Raw genomic sequence first — 13,980 nt, 5'->3', positions numbered from 1 at the left:
GTGGTAGCAGATGACAGAACAAGAAGCAATGGTCTCAAGTTGCAGTGGGGGAGGTCTAGGCTGGCTATTAAGAAACACTATTTCACTGGGGGGGTGGTAAAGCACTGGAATGGGTTCTCTAGGGAGATGGTGGAATCTCCTTCCTTCAAGGTTTTTAAGGCCCAGCTTGACAAAGCCTTGGCTGGGATGATTTAGTTGGGGTTGGTCCTGCTTTGAGCAGGGGGTTGGACTAGATGACCTCCTGAGGTCTCTTCCAACCCTAATCTTCTATGATTTTATGTGTGAGCCAGGAGAGAACCCAGCCCCCCTAGCCAGCCAATAACCCTTCCTGCTCCTAACCCCCCAGGCTCCCCCACACAGCCAATAGCCCTTTCTGCTCCCCAGAGGCAGCGTGTTTGGGGGGGTGTCACACAGGGTCACATATCCCCCTCTCCCCCCAAGACTTCTACCAGGGTTTATATCCACCGGAGCCAACTGGCTCTTCCCCAGGGCACAGGCTGGGGCTGGCTGGTGTATGAGACTCACTGCCGACTTCTCCCTCTCCTCACACAGGCCTGGGCTCTGCAAAACTGCCGCGAGCTTCCCCTGGGCGGGCAGGGCAAGGCACTTGGCAGCAGGGCGCTGGCTCCCTCGGCCATGCTGCAGAGTGGCTAGTGCTCGCACCTCTTCCCGGCTCTTGCTCCCTCCGCATACAGCTGGCTCTAGCCCTCCGTGCCCAGCACCTCCCTGGCGCAGCTGGCTCCTTTCCTGCCCTTCCCCCCTGCACAGAGCTGGCTCAGGGCTGCCGCACAGAGCTGGACCTTGCCCCAGCTGCCTGCAGGCTCAGGGCGGTTCCCGCCCAGCTAGAGCCTCTCCGGGACCCTCCTGCACACAGCTGGCTTCAAGCTTTTACTCCCGGCGCCTCCAGCTCCTGCCCGTCTCCCCCCATCACACACCTGGGGCTGGGCTCTCCTGGGGGGCACAACAGCCACTCCCCGCCTGCCTACCTACCCCAAAGCCGGCCTTCCCCAGGCCCTGGCTTCCTTACCTGCCAGAGCTCCCTGGACACCAGCTGCAGCAGCCTTTCCCTTGGGTCCTACAGCCTGACAAGTCTGGTGCAGCCAAGGAGGGACTTCCCCGTCGCGGTGGGCTGTAACCTCAGGAGCAGCTGCCTGCAAGACCGGTCCCCAGCTGAGACTCCATAGCACGGCGTGCAAAGCCGCTCTGGAAACCAAAACGCCTTTGTCCCCGGCGCGCTTGCCCTGAGCCCCACTGCGTGCCCCCAGAGCCTTTGCATCGCTCCGCGCCCTCAACAGTTATGGGGCACCTCCGCTGCCGCCCCGCCAGCAGCCCTCCGAGCCCTGCCCCCCGCCCCCGGCTCCCCCTCCCAGCCCGGGGCATTCGCTGCTGCCGGGATCCCGGCTCATGGGAAGCCCCGCTGACACCGAGCGGGGGGGCTGGGCCATGCAGAGCCCGGCCCGGGCAGGGGACGAACCAGCCGCTCCGCTCACCTGGGCCGGGCACGGACGCTGGGACTCACGGGCTAAGCTCCGGGAGCGGCCTTCATAGCCAGGTGGGGCCAGAGGAGGGGCTCGGCTCGGCTTGGCTCGGCTCGGCTCCGTGGGTGATGGGCTCCAGGCTGGGACACGATTGCCCCCTACCGGGGGTCTGCGCAGGTCGGGGTGTGGCTCCGAGCGGCCGCAGCCCGGGGCCGTCGCTTGGCTCCAGCGCCGGTAGAGCCCAGCCCGCCAGCTCCAGAGAGCAGGGGCCACAGCTCACGCTCCAGCCCGCAGGGCCCGGGAGCCACCTCTGCTCTTGTATCAGCAGCTGATTTGTCTGCCTGGTTCCACCCGGGGGGCACTGTGCCGCTGCCCCTCCCCGCTCCCCCCCCCCCCCAGCTCTCCCCATAGCGACTGCAGAGGCCGCAGCGCTATGCTGGTGCCAGCCAGGGGCCCTTGTCTCTCTGGCGAGGGGGCAGGGAGCCCAGCCTGGTGCTCAGGGCCTCTGCAGCTGGCCGGACACCGGAGGGGAAAGCCCAGCCTCCCCCCACCAGCCAGCGTGAATTGGCTCTGCACTGGATGAACCTGGGCCCATCACACGAAGCCACTGCACAGACCCAAACACACACCCAGGGAGCCCATCCAGAACAGTGTCATTTTCAGAAAAAGCCCAGCTAACCCGCCACTTTACACCCCGTGAACATCTGACACCCACAGCCTGGGACTGCTCCCTTGTGTGTGTCTGAAAGCAAAGTTAGGGAGTGTAAACAAACAGTAGTCCAGGTTGCTCTGAGACCTAATTCAAAGTTAAACATGCAGGAAGTTAACACACTGTTAATCTTTCATCAATTTACCTCTACTAGCAAATTGACACCAGTTATGGTACAGAATAAAAAACTAGCTTGGAACGCAGTCATAACTCCATATTAATAATGGTGCTCGCTGGTCACTGGCGGTGAGTGACCCTGAGCCTCAGCACATACAAGTGTGAGTCTCTTTGGGGGCCAAAGGAGCAGCTCTGGAGCTTCAGTAGACCTCTAGGGCTATGGCGTCACTGCAAAACGGGCATAGCGCTGATCAAGTACAACCCTAGTGGAGACAAGGCTCTGGAATTTCTACTTCCATGTAGCTAGGTGAGCTCAAGCTGAAGTGTGTGCGTGCGGGGGGGTCTAGTGTTGACCTCAGCAAGTTACATGGAGGTAAAAACTACTTGTCCCTCGTCTCCACTAGGGCTGTATATTGAGATGCGGAGAATTTAAGGCCAGAAGAGACCATTAGATCAGCGTTTCCCAAGCTGTGCTCCGTGGAACACTGGTGTTCCTCATGAGGTGAAGAGGTGTTCCGTGAAAGAATCTAGAGTTTAATTATGACTCTTGCCCTTCATTTTTGTACTACTTTATAAGCACTTTCCAGTTCGAAATTGTTAGTTCAAGTTATTTAAAATTTGTATTTTTGCTTTGTTTTATAAAATAAAATATATTTGAGCATAAATAACGCAATTTTTTATTTGAAAACCAAACGACTACAGAATAATATTATAAGTATTCGGTAATAGACTAAAAAGTGCTCCGTGGCCAAAACAGTTTGGGAGACGCTGCATTAGATCATCCAGTCTGACCTCCACAGGCCCTTCCACGTCACTCAGCTACCCCTGCATTGAGCCCAGTAACTTGCGTTGGACTAAAGCATCTCTCAGAAAGGCCTCCAGCCTGGATCTGTAAACATCAAGAAATGGAGAATCCACCACTTCCCCTGGGAGTTTATTCCAATGGCTAATCCCCCTTTACAGAGCTATCACCCCTGTACAGGGTGACCACATGTACCGATTTTTGGCTCTCTCTCTCACATAGGCTCCTATTACCCCTCACCCCCCATCCCGATTTTTCACATTTGCTGTCTGGTCACCCTACCCCTGTAGAAACAACTGTTTTGTCAGTGAAGATGTAGCCAACGTGTGTCAAAGCTCATGTCCGTGTGACAAGGCTGAATCCCCAGTCTGTCACTCCGAGTGCGGAAGGTGGGGGCCTGCAAGGCTTCTAAAAATTAATACTGGCCACTCCAAGCTTGTATTACACTCCCAAGGTTACAGCTTTTCTCTGACCTTGACTTGGTAAACGCTGCCACCACCCAAATGCAAAACAAAACAACAACAACAAAAAAACCCCAAAGAAAACCCTTGGATCCAGGAAGGAACACTTGGGAATTCCTCCCTGTGGGGTACCTTAAGCCCTTTCATGCCCCTCCGGGGAAGAGCTGAGAAAGAAAACAAAGGAAATTAGCTGTTGCCACCAGCTAATCAAACAACATGCACAAACCTCTTAGGACACCAAAAATCCAATCCTGTTCTTAAAAAAGGTAAAAAAAAAATTTAAAAAGAAAAAAATATATCTAGAGCTTAGGCTTTTGCTAGATTTTAAAAGCGCAATTCCAAATATTAAGCACCCAACTAGCTTTTGGGGGGGTTCAGCTTAAAGGTTACAAGCAAACAATAGCATCGGGGTTAGCACAGAGGAGATCCCCAAGCCAAAATAAAAAAATAAACCTGATTGTGTCTAACGAAACATTCCCTGTCCAAATAATTTCTTCTAGTTATGGAAGATGAAATGTCATACCTGGTTCAAACCTTACACAACACTGCTGCTCCATGTCTCCTTCTCCAGAGAACAGACAAAGGGAAAGTTTCTTTCTCAATTTTAAAAAGTTCTAACTTCCCATTGGCTCTTGTGGTCAGGTGCCCACTCCTTTCCTTTTACCTGCGGGCTTGTTAACCCTTTACAGGTAAAGCAGAGAACAGACAAGGAGGAATGTTACAACTAACTGGCTGGCTGGGTGTTCATAAACGGGGGCTACCCCCCACCCTTCATTTATCACACCTTGTTCACTTACTCCTGGTCTCATTGCGTTCTGAGGATGTCTGAAAGCAACCTTGACTTCCAGCAAACTAAGTGTGGGGCTGGATTTGCTTCCAGGGCTTTTACAGAAAATAACTGAAAACAGCACACAGTAGCTGAAGACAATTGAAATAAGGATAAGAGATAAGGAGCTTTTCTGAGAGGGGATGCTCCGCAGAAAGGTAGTTTTTAAACTTATTTCTTGTCTTCATGGTTATGAGCTATATAACAACAACACCTAGCTCTTATATAGCACTTTCCACCAGCAGGTCTCAAAGCGCTTTACAAAGGAGGTCAGTCAGTATCATTATTGCCATTTTACAGATGGGGACACTGAAGCATAGGATAAGGAAGGGCCTTGCCCAACATCATCTGAGAATCCACATCTCCTGAGTTCATTCCTCCAAGGTCACTTCCTCCAAACCAAGACCCCCATCCTGCAGCTACTGCAGCCCCAGGGGATGCACAATCTGGCGCAGGATCGGGTCCTACAGTTTTTGGCTGGATAATATTGTTCTATAGAGTCCTGTGGAAAAGAAAACCCTGCCGCCACCTGAACTCTGGGTCGCTCCAGCCCCACCAAACCAACATGGGATAAGTTCCCTTGGTCCTTCAGGGCACTGGTGACTGAATCCTGGGCTGTCCTATGCAAGGTAGATCTGAGCTAGAAGAGTGAGTCAGGTTTCCTTTCAGTCACACGACTCTATGTTTAAATGTTTGTTCTATTGAGGTAAAAGGTTAGCAAAATATACATATAAGTACACAGGCCCTGCATTATCCCTACTGCAACCCAACAAACATTACTTTGCTTTTTCATTACCAAGGATACAAAGTTTATGAGAGAGTTGTAAATACTGTTATATTAACCTCACATTTCATGATTCTGTCGAGTGATAAGGCAGCATATACTGACCTTGGGGCATGCCGCCTTTACCCCATTTCATATCCAGCCTTGGGATATAAACACCTATGAGCCATCACTGGATTTTTTTTCTCCTTGAGAAATTCAAGCACTTTGCAAACCAATTAAACCAGATATATATTTAATTAATAGATGTTAAGGTCAGATTTAAAGACTCCAAGTGATGGAGACCCCACTATGTCCCTAGATCCATTGTTCTGATGGTTCCTCACTGATAAAAATTTCTAGTCTGATTTTTGTCTCACTTCAGCATCTCATTCAGCCATTGTCTCTTAGATTAAAGAGCCCTAGATCATCAGCAATCTCCTCCATAGGGACAGGATAACAGCAAGCGGCTAAGGGCCGAGTTTCCATGGGAGTTTGTAGAAGAGCGTTTGAAGCCTTTATCGGCACATTACAAGAGTGAACAGCTATTGTGACCTGCACCAGATATGCCACACTCACTTCCTGCCTGAGGAGACTCCATCTGCATGAGGTGTGAGGCTGGCAGCTTGATGGAGGAGAAGGTTTGTGGTCCGGAGGAACAGCTGATCATGTTGCAAAACACCAAGGTTATGGCGAAATTCCTGGGTACTCAGATCCAGCCAGCACCATGGCAGATACCACACTGGGAGGCTGTGGAGTCCAGTGACCAAGGGAGACAAGAAAACAGAAAAGATGACTGGAAATTTGTTATCTCTGGAGGTAGGAGAACCCCAAGGATCTGCTCACAGCTGGAAGTATCAAATCGCTGCCAGGCGCAGAGTAAGGCATCTGAAGAGAGCAACCTCCAAGAACGAACCAGAGGGAAGGACCTACAGACATTAGAGAAAAGAACTGAGAACTGCTGCCAGCTCAGGCTAGACAGACCCAGACAAGCCCAAGAGAACATCCACAACTGGCCAAAGGAGACAGACAGTCCTTAGTGGGGACTGTATGCTAAGAAGAATGGACAGGGCATTCTGCAATAGGTAGAAGCACGGCAGGACAGCTAGCTGCCTTCCGTGAGCGAAGATGAAGAACGCCACCACCAGAATAAACTAGATTCTGAGGTCAGCAGGAGAGACCCCTTCTGCAGTGACCTACAAAGACGCCAATTCAGACACACTTCTGCAGATCCTGGAACGTGCCTGCACAGGCTGGAGGCAGGGCTTAAAAGGGGGAGCAGAGCATCTCAGAAGGGGGCAGGCAGCGGAAGGGAGCAGACCTGTGCTCTGAACTCTTGGGAAGGGGCATCCCAGGAACTCTTGCAGCCTGAGGCTTGGAGATACAGACCTAACCAAGAGGGACGGGGGACTTTTGAAGCTCAGAGATTTTAATTTACCCTGCAGGAAGAGATGCTGGTAGGAAGCGATCCAGGGAGGCAGTTGCATCACACTCCAAAGTGCCGATCTCAACAGCCTACCATTGGGCCCTGGATCAGAGTCCCGTGGAGAGGGTGGGCCCGAGCTCCCCTACCAACCCCTGAAAAGGTGACAATGACAGAAGTCTATCCCTTGGTGGGAACCTAACTGGGGATGATCCTGAAGGTGCAAGGGTCCAGAATCCCAAACCCCAACCCAAATGGGAAGCCTGGGAAGAAGACAACTCAGCACACCTGGCCTGACCACTAGGTGGAGCTGCCAGCGAGTGTTCCCCTTCACATGGTACAAACCCCCAGATATGTAAACCAGACTCAGTGTTATGCATCTGACAAATCCAAGCACAAAGGGGCATGTAAGGAGCACATGTTTAATTATCTCTATATTAATGCACGGAGCCTGGGGAATAAACAAGAGGCGTTGGAGACACTCAGGTAGGAGAGAGGACACACGACATGGCTGGTATTACTGAAACTTGCTGGCTTGGATTTGTGACTGGAACGTTAAAAATCAATAGTTAAAACTTGTTCCGTCAGGGCAGAATGGGAAAAAGGGGAGAGGTGGTACTTTACCTCAAAGGCGCCGTTACCTGTCCCAGACCATGCAGAATCACAGGACCACAAAGGCTAATGGATTAAAGTTCTCACTGATAAAAGTAAAACTGAGGATATGGGGGGGGGGGTACTGGTGGGCATCTGTTACAGACCACCTAATCTCACTAGGAAACAGAACAAACTGCTTCTTAAGCATCTGTCAATAACGTGTAGGAAGAAACACTGTTATTATGGGGGACTTCAACCTGGGAAACACTTGCTACACATTTCCTTTGGCTGGTAACAAAACTTCCTTGGGGTGTATAAAAACAATAGATGATAATTTCCTAACACAGAGAATCCTGCTCCCAATGCAAAGGAACTCAGTATGGAACCTCGTTCTGAGGGACAAAGAACAGTTAATCACTGAGCTGAACATTAGCAGTTGCCGAGGTACCAGTGATCATGATCCGGTTGCATTTACTTTGTGCGAACAGAATACGGCACCAATTAGGGTCATGTGTACTTGCAGTTCTAGAGGGCCAATTTCCCAAAGCTTAAAGCAGCAGCTGGCTTAAGTGAGTGGGACCATGAATATATAGTGGGAAACGGTAACGAAAACTGGGAGGTGTTTGGGGAGAACTTACTTGATGACCAAAAAGCTACAATTCTGCAGACACAGAAAAAGTGAGAGTGGGCCAAAACCCAGCCTGGGTCAAAGGAGATGTGGGTTCAGCGATAAAACACACAAAAATCAGTATATAAGGAGTGGGGGAAAGGGGAAGTAACTGGCAATGAATGTAAGTTACAGTTAAACAATGTCGGTATCCTGGATTTCCAGGATGGTCTGTGCCCCCCGGCCTTTACACAGCCATGCTTCATTGTGCTGGGCCTGAGGCCTCCATTGTTTGCCCCATGGCTCTGCTAGTCAGAGATGGAGCCCTTGGGCTCCAGCCCCCCTGTTGTCAGAGGTGCCACGGCTTGTTGGAGGTGATTTAATTATGTTGACAGAAGAGCTCCTCCCACCAGTAGAGAGCGGCTACAAAAGTGATTGTACAGCGGCACAGCTGTATCGGTACAGCTGTGTCACTGGAAACTCGCTAGTGTAGACATGGCCTAAGTTCCGCTTCCAGCGAATGGAGCGTGTTAGATTTTTTCTGCTAGATTGAAGAGCTGATTGTTAAATATTTGTTCCCCATGAAGGTAACTATAGCGTGTAATCAAGGCATCCTTTAACCTTCTTTTTGGTAAACTAAATAGATTGAGCTCCTTGGATCTATCATTGTAGGCATGTTTTCTAATCCTTTAATCGTTCTTGTGGCTCTTCTGAACCCTTTCCAGTTTATCAACCTCCTTCTTGAAATGGGGGCAGCAGAACTGGATATGGTATTCCAGCAGCTGTCAGACCAGTGTCAAATCCAGAGGTAAAATAACCTCTCTACTCCTGCTCAAGAGTTTTCTGTTTATGTGTTTAGCTCTTTTGGCAACAGCATCACACTGGTAGCTCATGTTCACTTTATTATCCACCTCTGCGCCCAGCGAATCCCCGTCCTGTAAGTGTGGCCTACATTCTTTGCTCCTAGATGTATACATTTACATGTAACCATATTAAAACGCATCTTGTTTGCTTGTGCCCAGTTTACCAAGAGATCCATATCGCTCTGTATCAGTGACTTGTCCTCTTTGTTTTTTACTAGTCCCCTTATGTCAGGGTTCCCTCCCCACTCTGAACTCTAGGGTACAGATGTGGGGACCTGCATGAAAGACCCCCTAAGCTTATTTCTACCAGCTTAGGTTAAAACTTCCCCAAGACACAAATTCTGCCACCACCAAGTGATTTAACAAAGAATTAGGGAAAGGACCACTTGGAGTTCCTATTCCCCCAAAATATCCCCCCAAGCCCTTACACCCCTTTTCCTGGGGAGGCTTGAGGATAATATCCTAACCAATTGGTTACAAAGTGATCACAGACCCAAACCCCTGGGTCTTAGGACAATAGAGAAATCAGTCAGGTTCTTTAAAAAAAAAAAAGGTAAAAATCACCTCTGTAAAATCAGGATGGAAAATAACTTTACAGGGTAACAAAAGATTCAAAAACACAGCAGAACTTCCTCTAGGCTTCATTTCAAAGTTACAAAAAACAGGAAAAAACCTCCCTCCTGCAAAGGAAAAATTCACAAGCAAAACAAAAGATAATCTAACACGCCTTGCTTGGCTTTTACTTACAACTTTTGTAATATGAAAGACTGATAGGATAGTTTATAGGAGAAGGAGTTTTCTGACCTGATGCTTCTCTGCTTCCCAAGAGAACACACAAAACCAAAGCCTTCCCCACCCCAAGATTTGAAAGGATCTTCTTTCTCCATTGGTCCTTTTGGTCAGGGGCCAACCAGGTTATTTCAGCTTCTTAACCCCTTACAGGTAAGCAGGAATTCTAGGCTACCCTTAGCTGTATGACACCTTAGTTTTGTGATTTTATGTTTCTTCTTGGTCATTGATAAAAATGCTAACTAACGTAGGGTCAAGAACCGATTCCCTGTTTACTGTTACATTTTGTGACCTATTAGTTAGCCAGTTTTTAATCCATTTAATCTATGGCATGTTAATTTTATATTGTTCTAGTTTTTGAATCAAAATGTCACACAATACCAAGTCAAATGCTTTACAGAAGTCTATTACATCAACACTATTATCTTTATCAAACAAACTTGTAATCTTGTCAGAAAAAGCTATCAAGTTAGTTTGACAGGATCTATTTGCCATAACCCCATTTTGATTTGTGTGACAAAGTGGTAATTTTTTGTAATATTTATATAAAGCCTATGTGTGCCTCAGTTTCCCCTATATGCTGCATTGTTACCTAGTGGGTGGAAAGGGATTGTTTGCTCTCTGGGCGGGCTAAACCAGAGGTGTGAGTGTTGCCTAGCTGTCTGGGCCATGTTTCCCATATCAGTGGAGCATCTGAGAAGAAAATGCCAAATCCAATTGCCAGGACACTGATGCCTAGCAACCAATAAGGCAGGGGGATAAGGATGTGACTGGTTCCCCCCAGCTCTTTGAGGTGCTGCCTGGAACTGGGGTACCACTGACTTTGCCTGACCCACCAGCCTTGACTCCCTTTCACCCTGTAGTGCTGTGACAAGCTGCAGACATGCTCCCGGCCTCACACTTTCACCACCACACAAGTAGGGACACACCTAGCTGCAGAAACACACAGACACTGAAATCATCTTTGCATGGGAAGGCTTAGCTAAGGAATTGCCCAGTACTCAAGTACACACATCCCTCTTGAGGGTAAACCCAAAATTGTTCCGTCTTGCACTGCAGAGATAACTGTACAGCATAAGCTCATGAAATTCACCCCCTCCCTCAGTGTGGAGAAGGCTATACACAGCTTTCTGCCCCAAGTTATGATTTCCACACACTACTTTTAGACAAAACAAGTTTATTAACTACAAAAGATAGATTTTAAGTGATTATAAGGGATAGCAAACAGATCAAAGCAGATTATCTAGCAAATAAAACAAAAACGCAATCTAAGTTCAATATATTCACATAATTGGATATGAGCAGCAAATTCTCACCCTAAAGGCAGTTTACAGAGAGTCTTGAAGACATGCTGCCCTTGCTTGCAGCTTAAAATTAATAGAATCATAGAAGATTAGGGTTGGAAGAGACCTCAGGATTTCATCTAGTCCAATCCCCTGCTCAAAGCAGGACCAACACCAACTAAATCCAACTAAATTCCAGATATTCCAGACACAGGGAAGGCAACACTCTAGCCTGGGTTCAGCCCTTCCCCCTAGTTCAGTCCTTTTGTTTCTCAGGTGTTTCCAGCAGCCTTCTTTCTTGGGCGGGGAGTCAGTGAAGAACGAACAACGATGATGTCACCCCCCTGCCTTAAATAGTTTTTGCATATGGCAGGGACCCTTTGTCTCCCAGTTTGATTCCCACTCCTGGTCAGTGGAAAAACACTAGTATTATCATGAAGTCCAGTACCAAGTGACTTGGTCACATGTCCCTGCAGCCATAACTCAGAGACTGTTTGCAGCGTCCTCAGGAAGGCTCCCTGGCAGGTGACTAGCATCTTCGAAGACCTATTGTTCTCCCTAATGGCCTTTCCCAGCCATCCATCTAGACTGATTGCATTCTGCCTAGTGGGTGTTCCCCAGGTGTAAACACATTTGTAATAGATGCATAGACAATATTCCAAACTTCAGATACAAAAAAGATACATGCATACTAGTACGATAATCATATTCAGTAAATCATAACTTTTCCAATGATCTCTCACATGCCTTATCTTGCACAAAATACATCATAATTATGCCATACTCACATCACAGTAATATTACTATAAAGAATATGGGGCGTCATGCCACAATGAACTTCCCCACCTCTTCTTAGGGAGGCTGAACAGCTTCTCCCCAGCTCAAGAACAAAGGATTGGAGAGGTAAGAGGTGTAGGTTAAGGGTGGGCTGAGGGAAGCAGTCGGGACACACATCTGGGAGTCGAACAAAGGGGGTCAGACAGACATGAGAACATCCATACTGGGCCAGACCAAAGGTCCATCTAGCCCACTATCCTGTCAATGCAGGTGCCCCAGAGGGACTGAACAGAACAGGTAATAATCAAGTGATCCATCCCATCGCCCATTCCCAGCTCCTGGCAAACAGAGGCTAGAAATACCATCTCATAATAGCCATTGATGGATCCATCCTCCATGAATTTATCTAGTTTTTATTTTTTGAACCCTGTTGTAGTTTTGGCCTTCACAACATCCTCTGGCAAAGAGTTCCACAGGTTGTGCATTCTGTTAAGAAATACTTCCTTTTGTTTCTTTTAAACCTGCTGCCTATTAATTTCATTTGGTGACCCTAGTTCTCGTGTTATGAGAAGGAGTAAATAACACTTCCTTATTGACTTTCTCCAAGCCAGTCATGATTTTATAGACCTCTATCATATCCCCCCTTAATCGTCTCTTTTCCAAGCTGAATAATTCCAGTCTTATTAATCTCTCCTCATACGGCAGCTGTTCCATGTCTCTAATCATTTTTGTTGCCCTTCTCTGAACCTTTTCCAAGTCCAATATATCTTTTTTGAGATGGGGAGACCACATCTGCACGCAATATTCAAGATATGGGCGTACCATGGATTTATATAGAGGCAGCAGGATATTTTCAGTCTTATTATCTGTCCATTTCCTAAGAATTCCCAACATTCTGTTCTCTGTTTTGACTGCCGCTGCACATTGAGAATCCACTTTTCAGAGAACTATCCACAATGACTCCAAGGTCTCTTTCTTGAGTGGTAACAGCTAATTTAGACCCCATCATTTTATATGCATAGTGGGATTCTGCTTTCTGCCTTTTCTGTATTAGGATTGATTATTCTATTATTTCCCTGTAGTAATGGTCTGGATCAGGGTTCACTTCCCAATGTTTAGTCCTCTCTGCACAGCTCTATAATATGCCTCTTAAGGAACTGGTTACATGCCACCTCCCTCACTGTTTTCTGGAACTAAGCTTGTTTCTACTGTTGCGGTCACTTCTTGCAAAACTTTGCTGTTGCATTCAGCGTCTCAGCTCTCCCGCCAGCTGTCGCTGATTTACAGGTTGCTCTGACCCAGCCATTACAGTCGCTCTGGGACTGCTCCCTTCGTTGTTCTAGGCCTGAGGCCTCCACATTTTGCAATGTGCTTCTCGCCGGGGCTCCCCAGTGAGTCCAGCTGAATGTAGACCCCTGTGAGAGACTCGACCCCTTTGGCAACGATGCAGCCAGCAGGGATTGGCAGTGACACTGCATGGCCTGTTCAGACCACGCCCTCGTCATTGGTCACCTGGACTCCAGGACCAAGGGGGGCAGGTTTGTCCGGGAAAGCCAAACCGAGCTCAGAGCCTGTGTTGGCAGCATCCCCTGCCCCTCTGCTCCAAAATCCCTGGATTTCAGCTCTCTCTGCTACACAGCAGTCATCTTAACACCCCACACACCCACTTGGTCCCTTTCTCTCAGGTGCCGTCCTGCTGAGCACACACGTTCTCCTCTCCTTGACAGTTCATTCAAACCAACCCAGACCTGCCTGCTTATGACCCACACCCCTTGTCTCACCTTGTCCCAGAGGAAATATTAACCCCTTTACACCCAGGCTGTGGCAATACACAGTGAGTGGGGAAACGGAGTCATGCATATTGTTCATAAAAACATTACAAAAATGTCCACATTCTCCACAACAGGTGACTGAGAAGGGAAGTCAAAGGAACCACTGAAATATCAATGGCCAATACGGTTAATGCCAATAACGTCGAGGAAAAAAAAACACACCTTGTGATGGTACAAGTCCTTTGCTAGATGTAGACGGTTCAGTGTCAGGACCCCTGAGCTCTGCTGCTGACTGGTTGGGTGACCTGGGGTAAATCCCACAGCGCCTCTGAACCCCACTTCAAAAATAACCAGAGTTAAAGACACAACTCCTATCAGAGCCTTGCCAAACAGATTTCACCGGACCAAATCACAGTCAGTTCTCTTCTCCACTTCCCAGCCCTCCAGAGACTGACGGGCTGCGGCCACAGACAGAGCAGGAGGGACCGAGATGCCACCAAGGCCTCAGGCCCCTGCAGTGGCAGAGAATTGTTTGGGTGAGACAGGTTCAGATGATCCTAGCAGGATCCCTGCTCCATGCTGGAGAGGAAGCCGAACCCCAACTTCCCCTGCTCCCCCAAGGTCCCTGCCAGTCTGACTTGGGGCAAAATACCTTCCTGACCCCAAAACTGGCAATCAGTGTGACCCTGAGCCTGGGAGCAAGAATCACCAACTGG

This window comes from Eretmochelys imbricata, chromosome 20 (assembly GCF_965152235.1).
Source record: "Eretmochelys imbricata isolate rEreImb1 chromosome 20, rEreImb1.hap1, whole genome shotgun sequence".
Taxonomy (NCBI): Eukaryota; Metazoa; Chordata; order Testudines; family Cheloniidae; genus Eretmochelys; species Eretmochelys imbricata.
This window is presented reverse-complemented; position numbering follows the sequence as displayed.